At 34.7% G+C, this 21,006-nt stretch overlaps 3 pseudogenes; all 3 read right to left on the bottom strand.

The window, feature by feature from the left end:
* Positions 1-5,608: 5,608 nt before the first annotated feature.
* LOC125204481 (mitogen-activated protein kinase kinase kinase 20-like) lies at positions 5,609-7,024 on the bottom strand (annotated as a pseudogene).
* Positions 7,025-7,746: 722 nt separating this feature from the next.
* On the bottom strand, positions 7,747-9,081 carry LOC125206109 (GDSL esterase/lipase At5g03980-like; annotated as a pseudogene).
* A 5,608-nt stretch (positions 9,082-14,689) lies between these two features.
* LOC148923061 (wall-associated receptor kinase-like 1 pseudogene) lies at positions 14,690-16,445 on the bottom strand (annotated as a pseudogene).
* Between the last annotated feature and the right edge of the window lie 4,561 nt (positions 16,446-21,006).

Below are 21,006 nucleotides of genomic sequence, written 5' to 3'. Positions count from 1 at the left end.
AGATGATTTTGAGGAGAGAGAAAGTAGTTAGTTATAATTACTATATATAGGATTTGACATTAATACCCTTTTAATTTAATTAATAATTATTTAAATTTAAAATATATTACACTTGGCATCATATTAACCACAAGATCTTCTAATCTAATGGTTGAAAATTGGTCTTAATTTGGGATTGGTAATTAGTTAGCAATTGATTACATCCCTACGTTACTAAGTATATACTAATTTTATGAAGATAATTAATCGTGTATATTAATATTATTTTTATGCGTATTACAAGGGATTATGTATAAAGGAGTACATGTAAAAGTAATGTAAATAGGAAAATAAACATATTAGTATTATTTTTATTTAATTTTAATATTTTCTTTTAAAACAAGGTTAATTACTTGTTAGATGCTACTAAATCTATTTTTTTTGTCAAGGATGAATTTAATTAGAATAAACATATTTGGTACTCCGTCAAACCGTCAAATAGGACTCGAATTGAACTATAATTCTATTTTGACACTAATTTAAATACTAGTTAAAGCATATCTCTAATAAACTGGTAGATTATATTTCTAACAACAAATCAAACAACTAAACCAATGATAAAAATACCGGGGAGAACAAAGCAATCGAAAGAAAAACAGAATATATGGAAGATCCTTATGAGAAAATCTCTCAACAAAGGCAGCCTATTCCACCTAAGCCTCATCATATAAAATGGAAAGGTATAATTTCAATAAATGATAAATAAGTTTTAATTAACATCTTATTCACATATGTTTTGATCTTGTTCATGTAGGTTTTGATTCAGTTTTACAACCAAGCGGGAACAAGTGTTTCTTGTGCAAACTGGATGTTGTATACACGCCTGCAGGAGGAACGATGTACGAGCGCCCAAATATGCCGGCTGTTGTTGTTCTTCCATGCGGCCATATATTTCATGACCATTGCTTGCAACAAATCACGCCGCCGCAAGCAGTGGCGGATCCATGATTTTTGATTTAGGGAGTGCGACGTTTACATTGATTCGGTCGATCATTTTTCTTTTGTTTTATTAATTATGAAGATCTTATATTAATGTTTTATTAAATTATGAATATCTTATATATATACATATATAATAACAACAAAATAAATAGACACATAATACAAAGAAGAAGAAACAAAATCAAGCAACATACTGTACATATATAAAATTAATAAAGAATAAGAAACTAAATAACCAAAGCAGCAAACTAGAAGAAATACCGCACTAACTAAAAAACTAAATAACTATATTATTGTCAAATCTCAAGCAATCTATAATAAAGACTCCAAAACTCATCCTTGCATTCCTTGTGCCCTTGGTGAAACTTGATGCAATTTTATTTGGAGGCAAAATTCAAATTCTTAAAACCCATGTCAGATCAAAGTGGGATAATATTTGAGAGACGGAGGTAGTAATTCTTTTTCCTTTTATTTCCTTTAATAAGTTTTATTTTTTTCCATAAATGTTGGATTTCCATAAGTTTTAAGGTTTTTTAAGCCCCATTATATCCTTGTGAATATTTTGATACTCGTGAAAAAAAGAGAAAGTTTAAGAGTCTATACGATTATCTTTTGATAGTATTAGATTTCTATTTGATAATTGATTCGAAGATCAAATTTTGATCTGTTTGACTTCACTTTCTGTTCATTGAATAATTGTTATTCCCTCCTTAGCTTACATTAATATAAATCATAACTCAACAAAAGAAATTATTTACTCTGGTATGAGTCTTATATTGTTTCGCAGCCATCAAAAAAAGAAATTATTTACACTTGTATGAGTATTATATTGTTTCGCAGCCTAAAACATGACGTCGTTTTAGTTAACGTTTAATAATGCCAACATATTTTAGATTGCACATTTAATAATTAAAAATGTTTTCTAATAAGAATAGTAGGAATAATAAAATATGTAATCATATAATAAAAATTTATTCTTCAAATTTATGTCAAATAAGAGACTAAAATATAGAGGAGTGATGAATTGCTAACTAATTAGTAATCCCAAACTAAGACTAAATCTTAGCCATTAGATTAGAAGATCCAGTGGTTGAAATAATGCCACATGCATTATATTTTTAATAAGAATAGTAGGAATAATAAAATATGTAATCATATAATAAAAATTTATTCTTCAAATTTATGTCAAATAAGAGACTAAAATATAGAGGAGTGATCAATGGCTAACTAATTAGCAATCCCAAACTAAGACTAAATCTTAGCCATTAGATTAGAAGATCCAGTGGTTGAAATAATGCCACATGCATTATATTTTTAATTAAGAAAATTAATAAATAAAATTAAAAGGTATTAATGTCAATTCTCTCTCATTAAAATCATCTTTAAACTTTGAATTTACGTAACTCTCTCGATTTAAATTATTTTTTCGCAAAAAATATATAAAATTAAAGATAATTTTATAAGGATTCCAACGAGATTTCAATTGCATATGTTCCGACGACGTTCGGATGATGAAATTTGATATTTTTTTATTTTAGTTTTCGTAAATGTTGATAACCAGATTTTTATCAACATATACACAAAAAAATCTCAATAAAACCATGTAAAAATCTCAATCAATATGTGTTGATATTTTTTTGTACTAGTGTTGATATTCTTATGTCATATTGTTGATATTTGAAATACACTATGTTGATATAAAAAGACATTCACGAAAATGATCATATGATAAAAAGACATTCACGAAAATGATCATATGATAAAATAATGATGATATTACCATTGTCCACAACTAGTCTACTATCAAACAGTGCCGTATCCAGTTTAGAACCAGAGAAACTAAAATACTAATAGTATTGTGATGAATTTGCAATATGGCTTTTGTGGTCTAGTGGTTCTGCTATCAGCTTTCATTGCTGAGGTTCTGAGTTCGAAACTTAGTGCATATTTTGATTTCTTTACCTTTCTTGTTCAGTTTTATTCTTGTTTTATTCTTACATTTAAAAGTTCCACAGTATATCATATAGTATTACTTATTTCAATTATTTGTTGTTTTAGTTTCGTTAATCCAATTTGTTTACTTATTTCATGTTTTCTTTACCTTTCTTGTTTAGTTTTATTCTTACATATAAAAGCTCTACCGTATATCATATAGTATTACTTATTTCAATTATTTTTTGTTTTAGTTTTGTTAATCCAATTTGTTTACTTATTTCATGTTTTATTTTATTCAGAGAATTAAAAGTTTTGTAGCCTTTTACTTCTTTTCTATTAGAATAATGAATTTACTTGTGTAGTTTACTTTTATTCAAACAATTGAAAGAATAGATGTATTATCTTATTTATTTGTTAAAACAATTGAAAAAAGTAAATTTATATACTTCTTGATCAAATTCTCAAATAATAAAAAAAATTACTTTAAACCTATTTTATCTATTTTGCAGGAATTATGTGCAAATCTATATAAAACGTTTACAACTCATAAAAATATGTATAGTTTTTAAAAAATAATTGACATTTTGCTTAAAGTATTTATATCCACAAGGTTTTATTCTAAAAACTGTCTATTAAAAAATATTTAAAAATTTACTCAAATATTTCATGTAAAAAAAAATTAATTTATTTCCAAATTATATAATTTATGTCTATATAAGACATATGTAATTAAGAGAACAAAAATAATTGTTTGGATTTTTAAACTCTGAGAACTATTTTCCGTACCCCCAAATAAAAAAATCTTGGATACGCAAAGCATTTTAATTTACTTGTTCCGGAAAATGTTTTATCGTTTAAACGTCGTAGAAAAGTGAGAATTCTAATTTGTTTCAATTCAAAGAATATAAATTATATAGATAGAAATATAGTATTTTGGAATGAAACGAACGTAACAAACAGCAGCCAAGTTTCACATGAAAATAACCATCTTGATAGAGATAAAAATAAATTAATGAAATTAAAGCTCTTTCTTTGGCCTAATTATCGATTAGAAGATTTAGCTTGTATGAATCGTTATTGGCCACTGCTTTCAAAGGGTCGATCCACAATTCAAATAATTTCTTTTGTTGTTTGTTGCCAAAAAAAAGGAAATGACTCAACTATAACGGGACGGTCCAAAAAGGAATACGACTCAACCGTAGTAGAAAGGAAAGAATAATAATGTGTTAGGGATGGTATGCTGAAAATCATGTTTCGAGCAGTTGGCCCGATTAGAAATGTTTTTATACAGTAAACTCTACAATTCACTTTTACCCAAGGCAAGAAGAAATAATCTTATCACATTGTCATTTGCTTATGCATTTAAAAGATGTTTGATATGCATTTAAATACATGAAAAACAATTATGTTAATTATTTTGCATAGTAGACTAGTTGTGGACAATGTTCACAACACAGTTCTTTGTAGAAGAGAAGTTGAACTTCACAACCTGAATAGGCTTTAGCTACTTATTGTGGAAAGTTGCAGTGTCCGTCTGCAAGTTTTCTCACCTTTAATAAATTAATACTAATATGGCATATCAATGAACGGAGCTAAGATTGAGATAAGTCTTTCTTGTTATATAATGGAAAACAAGGTCTCAGTAGTTATTGTATCTTAATTAATGTATTTAACATTGAATTTAAGATACTGGCTATGCACTACTTTAACTTATCAATAGGTGCGAGGTTTCCGTAACCCATGAATTCAGATATATTGGGCAGTATTAATCAGTGTCCAGCGGTGCTAGGATTGCACATTCATATCAATTCTTCCGATAGAGCAAGATTTGATTTGGATATGTTTTTATTTTGTGACCAAAATCGTTCCACCGGGATTGGGCTTGAGATCGCATGCCTAGGCCTTGTTTGGGCCAAGGATTGTGCGTTGTTGGGCTCGGTCTGCGAGGGTGGATTGCTCAGGCTTGCTGCGGTTGACGGGATACCTTGTGTTGGGGATGTGCATGTCGTGGAGCAAGATAGAAGACCATGAAAATCATTAAAATTTGACCAACCATCGATAGTGACTGCCAAGACTCTGTTCTCCATTGCAATGAATATCTATGAATTGGATATATTTACAAGAAGAAAGAAATGCTTAGGACTAAAATTATCAATGTAGAATCATTTGATGTGTGGGGCATTGACTTCATGTGACCTTTTCCTAGTTCTTATGGTTACTAATATATCATGCTTGCTGTGAATAATGTGTCGAGATCGGTGGAGACTAATCCTACTCAACACAATTATTTGAAGATGGTTATCAACTTTATCCAAAAGAAAATCTTCACTCCTTTTAAATCACCAAGTGTTTGGTTAATATGCTTGCAAAGTTGTTGCTGCTGGAGTTACCTGGAGATGATGAAGACGAATGAGATGTATGTGGGAAGCTTAACAGAGACTGCACGGATTGTCAAGAGTCGCTACATTGTGTTGATGGAGAGCGTGGGGGACCATGATCTGCTTCGGGCGTTGAGGGATCAGTCACCTCCAGTGATGCGGATGTGGGATGTCCCCATCGGAGAGTTGGGGCTCGTCTGCATGAGCGAGTCAATTGTACGGACGGCTTGGATAGCCTCAAAAGCTAACTTCACCACTGCCGCATTCTCAACTAATAGTGTATCATTAACTGTAACAAGACTAACAAACTGAGCTTCTTCCAGGAAAAAAATGATAACATAAATGGTGAATCTCTGTTTACATTATCCAACAAAATTGTTTTGGTTCTCTCCTTTGTAAATTATGTACTACATATGAATCAAATTATGTGGACTATAAATTGAACATATACAGTTAAGGAAAGTAAACTCTATGATCATTTACTACAAATCTAACTCAAAAACCTTCCACAGGTACATTTTGTTGAGATATGAATTTGGCATCACCACTGTTTGTCTCAGATCCATGGCTCCATTCCTCTGTTGATGAGTCGGTAGTATACTCATCATCATCATCATCATCATCATCATCATAAACCAGAGCAAAGGATTCAATCGGATCGAAAGGGACGACATATTGATCAACATCAACTCCGGCATCATCAACGTCATCATCTTCCAAACCTTGAAGGAAGGGATGAAGCAGCAGCATTTCACAAGTGAATCTGAAGTTAGAATTCCTAACAAAGCAGCCCTTGAGAAATGCCCTAGCCTCCTTTGATACTCCATTGCCAATTTCAATCACCTCATGCCCTTCTCCTATCTTTCTCAGAATCTCAAGCTCTTCCTCCTTTCCCTTCAATGGTGATTTCCGGTCAGCATCTCGTGCACGATACAGCCAACCGCCCAGACATCAGACGGAGCCTCCTGCACGTGATCTATGACCGCCTCAGGAGACAAATACATCGGAGTTCCTTCCCAACAACAAACCCCCAATTTCCTCTTCTTGCTAATGCTAACCTTCCTCGCCAGCCCTAAATCCCCAATTTTGGCCCTAATTCCTAAACCCTTGCCCCTGATTGGAAGGAGCAGAATGTTATGAGGCTTCAAATCGCAATGCACAAATCCAAGCTCGTGAATGTGTCTCAATCCTCTCAGAATAGACCTCGTGTGAAGCTTCGCCTCCAATTCACCCAATCCATTCCCGCCGGACTCCTTAATCCTGCGGGCTAAGGTTCCACCGGAGCCGTACTCGAGCATCAAATTGAAGGCCATGGTGCCGCTGCTGCCGATTGTAATCTCATCGCCGTAGCACTGAATTATGTAAGGATTCCTCCGCAGATTGGAGTAAACTTCCCTCTCCTTCTGAAGCGAAGCAGAGGAGGAAACCTCCGCAGATTTGACGGCCATCACCGGCGGCAGAGAGCTCCATTTGGAAGAGGGGTTTCGCAGAGTTGCAAGATAAACACGCCCAAAACTCCCTCTTCCGATCATCGATGACCTAACCCATGCAATTCCATCTCCGTATGAATTCAATGCCTCTTCCTCTCCTAACATTGCCAACAAACTTGAAGAAAGAAGCAATGGTATTCAAGGAAAAGGGAAAGTGATTGTGATGAAGATTGGCGATGGATTATATATATAGTTCAGGGTTTGCAATTAAAGAAGAAAAAGGGTTTTCTTTTCTTCTTAAACCAAATTGTGAAGAATAAAAGAAAGAGCGGCGTTGCTTTGCGTTTTGGTAAAAGGAAAAACATTAACGGGAATAACTGTCATCTCTATTCGTACGTCACATATTCTTTTTTAAGTCAAACCTCTTCTTTCCTCCAAATTATACATTCAAACTTATATTAGCCCACTACTAAAGAGATCAAATAAGGTATAATGGAATTCAAAATATATTGTAGTTATGATTTTATGTAATTGAATTTTAAGTAATAAAATTTTAATTAATTTTAAATCGTGAAGTATGATCTGGTTTGTCTCATAAATTTTAAAATTGAAATATTACATCACTAAGTTTAAATCATAAAAATTAACTTAAATTTAACATTGGCTCTTAATTAGACTTAATATAGTAAGTAGCTGACATAGGACTAGTATAATACTATCAATCTAAGATCCCTAATATTTTTCAGTGTGTCATTATCCTAAATATATCACTTAGATTTAATATAGGAGTCTATAGAACACCAATACATAATAGTAGTTTTGAATATATTTCTTTATTTAGTTATAATTGTTTTGGAGCATGTAGAAAGTAAATAGTAGAGGATTGTGAAAAAAAAAAGGAGTAATGCACAAAATATATCCAAAAAAAAAATGTAATAAATTTAATTAAGTAGCACAAAAATTTGGAATCGAAAAATAAAATGAATGGTAAAAAAACAAGAAATTAAAAAGAAAATGATAAATGATCAGAAGCAGGCGAGTTGAGCAAAGAAGCGTGGTATCAACCATGCAGCCATGTGTTTGTAGCTTTGCTGAGTCATGTGGATGCCGTCCCAACTCAGATGTCGATCAACATCTTCACACACGCTAACATTAGTTCCTCCACACATTCTTCTCAAATCGAAGTTGTATGTCCCTCCTATTCCACAACAAGCCTTCTCGACCTCATATCCTCTCTCTTTTCCCTTGCGGAGAAGATCTTGGTAAGCATTGTAATAGTCGCCGTAGACTATGACAATATTGGGATTCTCTTGTTTGAGTTTGAGGATGGCTTCTTGCAGAAGCTTGTTGTGGTACTCTGCAAATTCATTCAGCTCCGTCACGCAATTTTGTTCGTTAAAGGGTGCGCCTTGGAATGCTGTTTTGTATATCGGAAGGCAACCGATCGGAAAGTTTCCGGGAACAACCAATCTTACTGCCCCCATCTCTATGGCTCTCTGCAAAAGTAATCATAATCATAACTTTCAATCTCATAACTAATTAAATAGCAAATTAAATCATAACTTTTCTCTTTTTTGCAATTGATTAAAATTTTGATTAAATTTCTTTGTATTTTTTTTATTCGTTTTATCAATATATCTTCAATGAATCATCTAGCAAACTTACCACCATAAATGTAGAAGAATGCAATATTTTGGATATGAATTAATCAGGAATTGTAAAGGTAGAAAAGTGATAGTATATTAATTTGATATTTTAGAAAAATGACAAGTTTCTCCAATTGATGCATATCAATATCAATATGTCAACTCACCTTAGTTCCATTAATCACGGCTTCAACCACTTGAGGAACCATGCTTATCAATTCCTTCGTTTGTTTCCCTTTTGTAATCATTCCCACCGGTTTCTCCCACTATATACAGAGCACTTCGGAGTTTCTTGAAACGATCTATATATACTCACCAAACCAAATACTCCATATTAATTATTCTACTACATATATATAGAGTAGATAGTAAAACAAAGGATATATATTGTTTACCTATCTCATCAAAGTTGGTGGAATTGAAGTAGGAGTCCATCCAATCCAATTGAACGCCAAGAGAACTATTTGTCACCAGATTCGTTACGTTTTGAGCAGCCAACGCCTCAGACGTCAATGCGGTCGAACCAGCCACGGCAAAGTTGACTCTGTTCCCGAACCAAGTCCCCATGTGTTTGTACGGTGGAAGCAAAGGAAGCCCAGCAGCCATTGATGTTCATCATATATTCACAATTGTGATTGTAACTAAATTAAAAGCAACTATAATAATTAACCAAAACAAATTAATATTAATCTTACCAATATAATCGATCATTAAAAGGCCATTGGAGCAACGCCCTGTAGCTTCCTCAAAGAACGTTTGGCCGTACGGCGGTCGCGCGAAGTTTATGGAGGCCCCGACAGGGAACTCTCTAACTAAATTTCCAGCATCACTCATTGAATCACCCAGTTGATAAATTTCATTGAAGTGACAATACCCAAAAACATTACGAACAGCACCAACAGGAAAAAGTAAACCAAAAACAATCAAAACACTGAATATAGCTTTAAATGCCATTGACAAAAACCTAAAGTAGATTATCACAAGAAAAAGACAAACACTAATGTATATAAGAGGCTTATCGAATTCCAAGTTATCATAAGAAAAAGACAAACACCAATATTTATAAGAGGCTTATCGAATTCGAAGGCCGAAAGGATTAGCAATTGATATGCTTGGATTTTTTAAATTATACTACTAAGTATATACTAATTTTATGTTGAAGATAATTAATCGTGTATATTAATATTATTTTTATGTGTATTACAAGGGATCAAGAAACATGTACGTCTAAAGGAGTACATGTAAATAGGAAAATAATCATATTAGTATTATTTTTATTTAATTTTAATATTTTCCTTGTCTTACAAGGTTAATTACTTGTTAGAATGTTACTAAATCTATTTTTTTTTTGTCATGATTGAATTTAATTAGAATAAACATGTATTTGGTACTCCATCAAACAGGACTCGAATTGAACTATATTTAAATACTAGTTAAAGCATATCTCTAATAAACTAGTAGATTATATTTCTAACAACAAATCAAACAATTAAACCAATAGTATAAATACCAAAGAGAACAAAGCGGCCGAAAGAATAACAGCATGGGCGATTCAGATGAGAAAACCTCTCAACAAAGGCAGCCTAAGCCTCATCATGTAAAATGGAAAGGTATGATTTTTTGGCCTCCTGTTTGCATTAAATAAGCTTTAGTTAACATATCATATGTTTGTTTTGATCTTGTTCATGTAGATTTTGAAGAAAATTCAGTTTTAGAACCAAGCGGGAACAAGTGTTTCTTGTGCAAACTGGATGTTGTATACCCGGCAGGAGGAGGAACGATGTACGAGCGCCCAAATCTGCTGGCTGTAGCTGTTCTTCCGTGCGGCCATATATTTCATGACCATTGCTTGCAACAAATCACGCCGCCACAAGATTCCAAAACTCCTCCTTGCATTCCTTGTGCCCTTGGTGAAACTTAATGCAATTTTTGAAGAAAAAATACGATTTCTTTTTAGTTAGGGTTAGGGTTTTTAAGTCCCATTATCTTCTTGTGAATATTTTGACATGTAAAAAAGGAGCAACGTTTAAGACTCAATAACGATAATCTTTTGATAGTATTACATTTCTAATTGATAATTGCTTCAAATTGATCTGTTTAACTAATTGTTGTTCTTGTTCCCTCTTTGCTTACGTTAACGTACTAACCGGCTCGGTATGGAGAAGTGAGAAACTACAGAAAAACACAAACATTATATTTTGTTATTACACATTTGATAATTTTAAAATGTTAATTATCTAATAATAATAAGGGAATAGGGTTTTACTGTCTTTTTATGGTTTTACATACCAGCTTTAGATTTCACCTGTAAATTACCAAACTATTGATTTGTTCTGATTTTGTAACCGATCAAGATTTTTTCACAAATATAACTTTATATAAATCATAACTCAACAAATCATGAATTGTTTACTCCAGTATAATATTATGTTGTTGTTTAGCAGTCTAAAACATGATATTTTTTTAGTTAAGGTTTGATAATGCCAACATATTTTAAGATTACACATTTGATAATTAAAAATGTTTTCTCATAAGAATAGAAGTTATAAATAAATACTCCCTCCATCCCACAAGAATATGTACTCTTTTCTTTTTGGTCCGTCACACAAGAATATACACTTTTCAATTTTGAAAACTCTTTTCTCTAATGAGGTGAGACCCTTTCTCCACTAACAATAATTTAATTATTTTTTCTCTCTATCTCTCTCTTACTTTACTAATTTTATATTAAAACTGATATCGAAACCAAAGTGCATATTCTTTGGGGACGGAGGGAATATGTAATAATATAATAAATTTATTCTTCAAGTTTATGTCAAATAAGGGACCAAAATACATATATGTATGTATAGCGGCGAAGCCACGTTGGGGCCAGGGGGCCTCTGGTCCCCCCTCAATTTTACTTTTAACTATATATTTTATATTTAAACCAAAGTTGCACAAATGTATTTGACTAGATTGTGTTGGAGTATGTTGTGGTTTGCGTTGGCGGAATTGCGAGACAACTCTTGGCGGCGCAGGTATTCACGGAATGGTGTCCGTGTGCCATGGTGCGGGGTTAGTTGCAGTCACGGATCTTGACAAACTGGGAATAATTTTGGTGAACCAATTAAGGGTGGTTGTTCATCGTCTTTAGTTTTCATATTGTGCGTTATAATGAATGCATGCATTATTTTAAAAAATGAAAAATAATAAATCTGAAAAATCACACCCACGCACACCGAGGGAGGATGTGTGGGGTAACAACCTGGCCGTGTAAGAGCACTCACAATGGAGGGCCAATGGAGGGGCCTTCCCCATCGGCCTCCATCGCCCCACCACTGTATTTGTCCCCGAATATCTATCCTACTTTGATTCAGCTCGAATTGGAAAGTAGGTATATTCGTTTAATGAAATACATATACCACTTTTTACATATTTATTTTATAAAAAAATGTGCATAAAATGTATTAGTAGAACGTGACCCAATTATTAGTGGGACATGCTTCAAAAACATACGACAACCTTCTGACAACTCGCAACAGGAAAAAGTTAGACTATATTCTATGTGTACTTGCATGTAGCTAAAAGCACGAGGTGAAAATAATTGAAAACGATTATGCAAAGGCATTCGAGACACATCCAACGAGGAATACCTCACGATGTCGTCGAAAATCTAAGACTAACAATAGTTGTTTGAATATGCAGGAGGCACGACATAGCTTCTCCGTTGGAAGTGAGAAAATTGTGCATAATATAGTCATATACCAACAACTCTGCATCTTAGGAGCAGTCGTGACTAACAATTATGGATTTGACATGTGTTCTTTGGTGTGACTTGGTCAAACAATGACATCAATGCCCTAAACGACTCAGGCGTCTTTAAAGACGTGTTGGATGGTCGGGTGTCCAATGTAAGGTTCGCGACCAATGAGGTCGATATGAAATAGGCTACTACCTTGTGGCGGATATCTAGTCTGGGTGGCAAAGTTTCTTCAAGACCTTTTAGTATCCAACTAGATAGCTGATAAGAGCATATCTCCCAAATCTCTACTATTTGGTTAGTTATTGATTTACCATATCTTTCATGTATTTGCTTAGATATTACTTCCTCCGTCCCACTTTAGAAGTTCCATTTGAGTTCAGCATGAGTTTTAAGAAATATAAAGGAAACTTTGTGAAAAAAGATAGTGGAATGTGAGACCTGCTTTTATATACTCCCTCTTCGTCCCATCTCAAGTGATTGATTTCATTTTGGCTGTTGCTTTGCGAAGATGATAATAAGTAGTTAAAGTGAAGAGAAAGTACAGTAAGAGAGATAATAATATAGAAGCGAGTCGTATCTATATTATTCTCTTACTTACTTTACTTTCTCTACACTTTAACTATTTATTATCATTTTTCCTCAAACACGTGCCGAAAAGCAGTCAATCACTTGAGATAAGACATACAGAGTATTAGTTTTATAATAAAATATAAGTGGAAAAAAAGTTAGTGGAATGTGAGACCTATTACCATTTATGTAATATTTCGACCGAGATTCCTATAGTGTGATAGAGGGAGTAGTAGATTCGATTTACTCTATTTCCATAGAATATTATTGTAACCCACATACTATAAATATGTGTGGAGTATTCCATATCATTAATCACTCAAGAAATATCAATTTAGTTTATATTTTATTTGCCATTTATCTTTTATGAGTTATTTTCTTCTTCTGCAAGTTAAGAGACCCTCCCAAACTCGGCGAATCCCTCGCCTCATCAACTGATACGAGTAGCATTGTATCAATAGCCATGGACTTTTCGAACAACAACAAACTGTCTGGAATTGGAAAGATTCCTGCGAGGTTTTAACAAGTTCAAGACGCTTACTTACCTAAACCTTTAAAACAAGTGCTTGCATTCGGAGGTTGATGATATTAAGACCTAGGATGAATTTTGGCAGATAATTGTGTAGGCGGATTCTATGCATTCGGAAGAATCAATAACACATTTTGCACTGCATTTAGAGCCAACCCCAAATGGATATGGAATGGTTACATTCCCACACTTTTCTGGGCAACTAGTCTTCGACAAAGATCCACCAGCTACGGTGAGGCATAGCCAGAGAGAGAGTAATAAAGGGAAACCTCATTCTTTTTTTTAACCTGCAGAGTTCCAATGAAAATCATTGGTGTTCAACCAAAACTCCAGTTTTTAGCAAAGTTCATATCTCAACAAGTTTTAACTGCAGTTATTGTTGGGAAATAACACACATCACAAAAACAATAAAGAACACGAGTTCTTCTCTACAAAAGACTATTTAAATAGACAACAACAAAGCTGCTATGATCACAAATTGAAGAAGGAAAGGAAACGCTCAGCTAGGAACACACATTCGTTAACGTGGAAATGCGGAGGTCATCTTCTTCAAGTGATTGTAGATCTAGCAATACCATTCCTTTGTTGTATAATCCATGGCTATCACCTTTACAAGCTTTCCATTCAAATTGATCCTAATATAAGTTCCACACATCATCAGTAAAGCAATCAATAATTAGATGATTTTGTATATAACACATATGAAGAAGAACATACCTTTTACTTGCAGTTTTGAACTCACTTGCGATAGGATGAATGTTGATTGAGGTCAGAGATTGTATGTGACCATGCCCATACCCTGTTAACAAGCAATAATAAGCAACAACGGAGATGTACCAAATAAAGAATTCAAATCAACGCTTTGGTTTCATTGTATCCCTGTTTTGCCACTAGGCAATAATAAGCAATAATAATAACCTACGATCTTTTAGCCTCGGATATAAACCACTAGGCAAACACATAGTACAAATTTCTGGCTCTTGCTTATGCATCTTGTATTGAGTGTTATTTATGTCACTTCACACATTTTATACCATCAATTTTACTATGCAAAACTAGAGTTGGATTTCCTCGGATCAAGAATAGCCATGCACATAAGGAATATGAAGATTATCAGTACTTTTTTTTGCTAGTTTTACGAAGTAGAGTTCAAGAACTCTAGCTGCTAACTATCTACTTTTTGGTGCATCTATAATTAGATTTTTGATTGTTTACCACATTAAGATTGTTGTAGAAACACTAACAGTAACTTAGTAATCAACACAAGCTTTGGAAATCACTTCCTTAGAAATTTCCAGGCAATTAATAATCGTCTTTAATGATTAATATTGCACATACTGTATTATGTTACACAAATAAGTTTAATTGTGTACTAAACACACACATACACACAGAATCCGAATAGCTGAAGATAAAGAAAATCATAGGTTGCTTGCTCCGGAATAAATTACTACTTCAACATGCCACAGTAATATTCTTCACGACTCATCAGACGATGAAAATTCAATGATTTCTGAGATGGAAGAGATGCCATCAGAGTCAACATCTTCAACTGGATCACATTCACAGCCACTGCTTTGTATCTGGTTTTCAGGAATCTCTACTTTAATTCCTTCCAAGTGGTGTGCAACTTCCTTCATTGTTGGCCTGCCTTTCCCATTCAAATGAAGACATCTTTTAGCGATTTCAGCCATCGCCTCGATCTCCTCCTTTTTGCCCTCTTTGAGCACCCTTGCATCAACAATGTCGAATAACTGATCCTGCTTCATGGAATGCAGGAAATGCATGGCCTGACCCCTTCCTTCTTCACCTCTAACAACCGATATTGCCTTCTCTCCAGTTAGAAGCTCAACCGGCACCACACCAAAACTGTAAACATCGCTCTTTTCAGTGAAATGGCTCGACTGGAAGTACTCCGGATCCAAGTACCCAAACGTGCCTACCACTCGGGTAGTCACGTGAGTTTGATCAAGAGAAATTGATCTTGACGTCCCAAAATCTGATATTTTTTCTCTGTATTTCTCATCCAAGAGTATGTTGGTTGACTTGATATCACGGTGATAGATAGGAACAGATGCAGCAGATGCAGCAGATGCAAGTAGGCAAGTGCTCCGGCCACTTGCTTGGCAATTCTGACCCTCATTTCCCATAATAAGGGGAAATCTTCATGTGGATGATGGATGTGAGAGAAAAGAGTGCCGTTGGGGATGAACTCGTACACAAGACGAGGAACTTCAGTTTCCAGACAACACCCCAACAGCTTGACCACATTCCTATGGTTTATCTGTGATACAATCACAACCTCGTTAAGGAAGTCTACCACGTCACCTTGGTTCACCCTCTCCGACTTCTTCACTGCCACGATTCTTCCATCTTCCAACATCCCTTTACACACAACGCCTTCACCACCACGGCCAAGTACTTGATTCTCATTATAACCATCAGTAGCTTTGGCCAATTCAACAGAACTAAACAGTCTGGTTTTCTCAATGCCTTTCTCAATAGCAGCCAACTGTTGCTCCAACAAAATGCCTCCATTTATCTTAAATCCAACGGCAAAAATCCAAACTCGCGATCAAATGGATTCGAGAGATCATTCACAAGCCCTTTATACCTTTTGTAATCCTTATCATGCTACCATTTCTTTTCAACAGGAAAAGCATACCCACAGAAACTGCTATTGCTGGCTTGAATACTTTGGTAAGTAAACTCAAACTCTTGGACTCGTCTTGGAATTGATGTTCTGCAGCAATTTATGCCGTCTGTAGCATTAGCATCATCACACATAGCCAAGCATCCTCCAACTCGTGTTCCGTTACTGTGAAACCACACTGCAGTCTTGCAGCCTAGTACGACTAACGTGTTGTAGTGTGCTGAGAGTGTGAACTGACTTCCTGTGAGTGATATTGGTAGAGATTCTCTTGTTTGCCTTCCTTCAGAGAAGTTTATAGGCGACACGGGCAGATTCACTATAACCAAACCGTAGATAGAAACATTCACTACTTCCAAGTTTATGATGCTCAAGTATGGCAACGTCCTCGAGGAGTTCCGTGTTGAATTTTTGCAAATAACTGAGGAGTTTGCACTGCACTTGGAACCAATTCCAAAGGGATAGGGAATGGTGACATTTCAACATTTTTTTGGACAACCGGGCTTCGACATGGAACTTGCAAGTGTTGGGGTTATGGCAATGTGTAGGATGGAGAAGACCAGAACTACAAAGGTTATCTTCATTGATTGCTAGAAAGAATGGTGAATATACAATCATAGTGTTAATACAATTATAGTCGAAATAAGTGTGATTGATTTGATATATATTCATGTTGTTTTTAATAATGTGAAGGTCACTTCGAAATCAAATTAAGAAGAGCCAAAAACAAAGTTTCAAGAAAGAAGAAAAGCATACAAATATCCCAACACTTTGGACCCTCTGTGCTAAAGGAAATGAAACGAATAAATTAGCTAAGATGTTGTCTTTATTATTCTCTTCTGCATGGTCTGACTAATATCCTTTAATGGCGTATTTCTATTGGACCATCTGTTTGATAAACTCAGAGTAAAGGAACAATTACTGAATTACATATAGGCACAATTATACCATTTTTTCTTTTCACGTGAAAATTTAGGTCAACGCAACACATTTGTTTCCTGTGAAAAGCGTCTTATATGTTTTAATGAAAAGTTGCTATGTGCTAAGTATTCGTGTAACTATTGGTCAGTAATTTTTGAAATATGTTCAATATGTTTAGTCCTCTCATGAAAAACCGGATTATTCGCAATATAGATTGCAGCTTGGTTATCAGAATGCATCGGTAAAGGTTCATCGAAACTGAACCCCGATTCTCCAAGTAGATTCTTGACTCCAATCATCTTAGTAGCAGTATGAAGTACTACGACTCAAGAGAGCTCGCATCTCCTCATCCATAGCGGCTCTCCATAAAGGGTGTTTAAGTGCCTCTTGGTAAGAAGTTGGAATAACTGTAGATAAAAGACAAAGAGCAAAGGCACGAAAAGAGCACTCAATCGAGTAAAGGAAACACGATTAAACACAGGCTGTTTGGTGACAAGTATGTTTACATTTGCGAATGGCCAGGGTAACTCATTAGGAGGAGTTGGATCTTCAGAAGCTGGAGGCGAAGATGATTGTGGCAATGGACATGCGCCTGTACTTGGTACTGTTTCAAGGGCTTCAGTGGTTGTTGCAGGTCGATGGCGTAGGAGATACAAAAGTTTGGGCATGCAAAGGAATAGGATTTAACTGGCTAGTTGGTTTAGTTTGAGAATGAGTAAAATAAGGCTAAAACTCAAAGAACACGTCTGCAGAGATATAATAATGTTTGGTAAGAGGGTCAAAGCATCAGTACCCCTTTACGGTTCTAGAATAACCAAGAAAAAACACACTTAACAGAGCGAGGGGACAACTTATCCAACCCAGGAGTAAGATCATGAAAAAAAAAGTACACCCAAAACTGCGAGGAGGAATATGATAAAGAGGTTTATTAGGATGAAGACACGAAAAAGAAATATCCCCATGCAACACACAAGATGACATCCTATTAATAAGAAAGCATGCAGTAAGAACAACATCCGACCATAGATACTTAGGCACATGCATGTGAGACATAAGAGTACGCGTAACATCTAAAACGTGACGATGCTTACGCTCAGCTACCTCATTTTGTTGAGAAGTGTGAGAGCAAGAGGTTTGATGAATTATACCATGAGATTCACAAAAGGATGAGATAGATTGTTGTGTGAACTCAAGAGCATTATCAGTACGGAGGATACGCAAATCAACAAAATATTGGGTTTTTATTTCTTGGTAAAAGGATTTGTGAATAGTAGGGACTTCACTTCTTTGTTTAAGCAAATATAACCATGTCATACGAGAATAATCATCAACAAGAATTAGAAAATACTTCAAACCCCTATGGACTCAATCCTACTAGGACCCCAAACATCACAATGAACTAGATCAAAAATAGAAGAGCTACGAGTCTCGACTCGAGAAGGAAAGGAAGTGCAATGGTGCTTACCCAACTCACATGATTCACAATTAAAATAAGCAGACATAACTGGAACTGGACTACGAAGGCTGGAAGAAGACGGATGACCAAGACGACAATGCCACTGATATGGAGACACAGCAGCAGCAGCAGAGAGAGCTCTAGGAGAGAAAGGTGAAATAGGATACGTGTCGCCAATAAACTGCCAGTGTGGTGTGGTTATAGTGAATCTTCCCGTGTCGCCAATAAACTGCTCTGAAGGGCGAAGAAGAGAATCTCTACCTGTATCACTCACAGGAAGTCCGTTCACAGTCTCAGCACACTACAACACGTTAGTCGTACTATGTGTGATGATGCTAATTCTACAGACGTGATCAGTTGCAATGGCGTAAATTGCTGCCAAACATCAATTCCAAGACGAGTCCAAGAGTTTGAGTTTACTTGCCAAAGTATACAAACCAACAACAGTTTCTGTGGGTATGTTTTTCCTGTTGATAAGAAATGGTTGCAAAATGAGGATTACAAAAGGTATAAAGGCCTTGTGAATGATCTGTCGAATCCATCTGATCGCGAGTTTGGATTTGTGCCGTTGGTACTTGAGTGGGAATATGGTAATGAAAGATCGTTCTACAATTTAAATTGCTCATCTCCATCTCATTATGGATATCAGTCCTTTGATAAAAATAGTTGCAAGATAAAAATTACCGATCCTTTTGAATACCACACACACTCAAATTATTGTGAAAGTGGATCATTGTTTGATTATTATCAATATCAAAAGAGATATTTATCTTATTATCACGAATATGAGTATGTATCTTCAACAGAATGCTGCACATGTAGTGCAGGATATGAAGGAAATCCATATATGTTTGATCGATGTGAATATCCAGATGGGCTATATAACAATAATAGATCTCAAGATAGCATTAAAATACTATCCATCATTCGTGGCAGTGTGGTTGGTGGGATGAACTATAATTCTATTTTGACTCTAATTTAACTAGATAAACCATATCTATATTAAACTAGATAAACCATATCTCTAATAAACCATAATCAAACAATCAAGCAACGGAAAGAAATGCAGCATAGACAATCCATATGAGAAAAACTCTCAACAATGGCAGCGTATTCCACCTAAGTCTCATCATGTAAAATATAAAGGTATAAACAAGATTTAATTAACGTCTTATACAGATGTGTTGATCTTGTTTATGTAGGTTTTGAAGAAAATTCTTTTTGTTAGTTAGGGTTTTTAAGTCCCATTATTTTCTTGTGAATATTTTGATAAGTAAAAAAGGAGAAAAGTTTACGAGTCTATACAATTAACTTTTGATACTATTAGAATTCTATTTGATAATTGCTTTGGAGATCAAATTTTGATCCGTTTTACTTCACTTCTCGTTCATTGACTAATTGTTGTTCCCTCCTTGCTTACATTAACATACTAACAGGCTGCGATAAACTTGACAAACATATTTTGGCATTACACATTTGATAAACTAATAGTTATGGGTCTCACTATCCACTACCACTACTTTAACTACTCTTCTCCTCATATTTCTTACTATATCAATTTTGTCTTAATTCTTGTGTCATATCATAGGCCCATATTTTTATGTGACGGAGTTAATTAAAGTCGGCGAACTACAAGACTAAGCGTACTTTTATAAGTATTTGGGTCGTTGAGTCTAACACCTCGTCCGGAGTGCGATGGGTTCGTGTTGTTTTGGACGTGGTTCTCTGTCGGCCTTTGTTGCTCTTCTTCCTCTTCAGTAATCAGTCTTCAACACTCTTACCATTCATACTAAAATTTCAACATTGGTGTTATACATATTTGTACCTTGACAGTGTTCAGGACGGTTTGATCAATGAACCCAACGTATAAGGATTAGCATCAAAATCTAGTTTGATCACTCCAAGAACATGGAACCCTCCAATTTGTATAATAATTATTCTCTTAATGTGTATAATACTCCTTTCGTCTCATAGTAGATGTCACACTTTCCTTTTTAATTTATCATACAAAGATATCACATTTCTTAGTCAGGAAAAAGTTATTTCTCACATTAATATGAATATGTTATTTTCTCTCTCCAGCTAACATAAAAAACATCTTCTAAAATCTCATGTCATTCTCCAAGTGTGCCATCCATTATGGGACGGAGGAATAATATTTATTAGTTAACATATACATAAATTTATACATACAAACGAATCGATAATGATAAATAACATTTATGGCACATTGAAACGAAGAGTAACACATCTAAGAGTGCGTGGTTATAAAATAGAATAACCCCATACACTCTCTTCCAATTCAAAGTCCCAAGTCCAATATTAAGATCTAACTTTAAGTATATGACCAATTGATTTTAATAAATAAAAACTGAATTGAAAAATCAATTTCCAAATTTTTTTTGTTAAAAAGCTGACAAACCACTATTTTTGAACTGGAACCTGATGGTATGGGGTTGGCATCGGAAGCACAAATAAATCAGAGAATTAGATCTATTTAGCAGATTATTTAGACAAAACCTATTCGTGTAATTATCACATATATCATGCTCAAAACTTAAATTAAAACATGCTTTTGATCATGCTTTTCTACAGAGAGGATTTAATATCTTCTTGATTCTCCAAAGAATTGAAGTTTGCTCGCTACTTCTCCACATGATGATCACAAATCTTTTGACTTATTCCCGAACTATATTTCGATATCAAGGTGGGCTGATCTTATCAAAATATATGACTTGAATAAAGAAGATAGAACTCCCACACATAGA

Source organism: Salvia hispanica, chromosome 6 (genome assembly GCF_029641045.1).
Source record: "Salvia hispanica isolate PSC_SH4W2 chromosome 6, Shi_PSC_v1, whole genome shotgun sequence".
Lineage (NCBI taxonomy): Eukaryota > Viridiplantae > Streptophyta > Magnoliopsida > Lamiales > Lamiaceae > Salvia > Salvia hispanica.
Note: the sequence above shows the minus strand (reverse complement) of the source record. Positions and strands in the feature narration are given on the sequence as shown.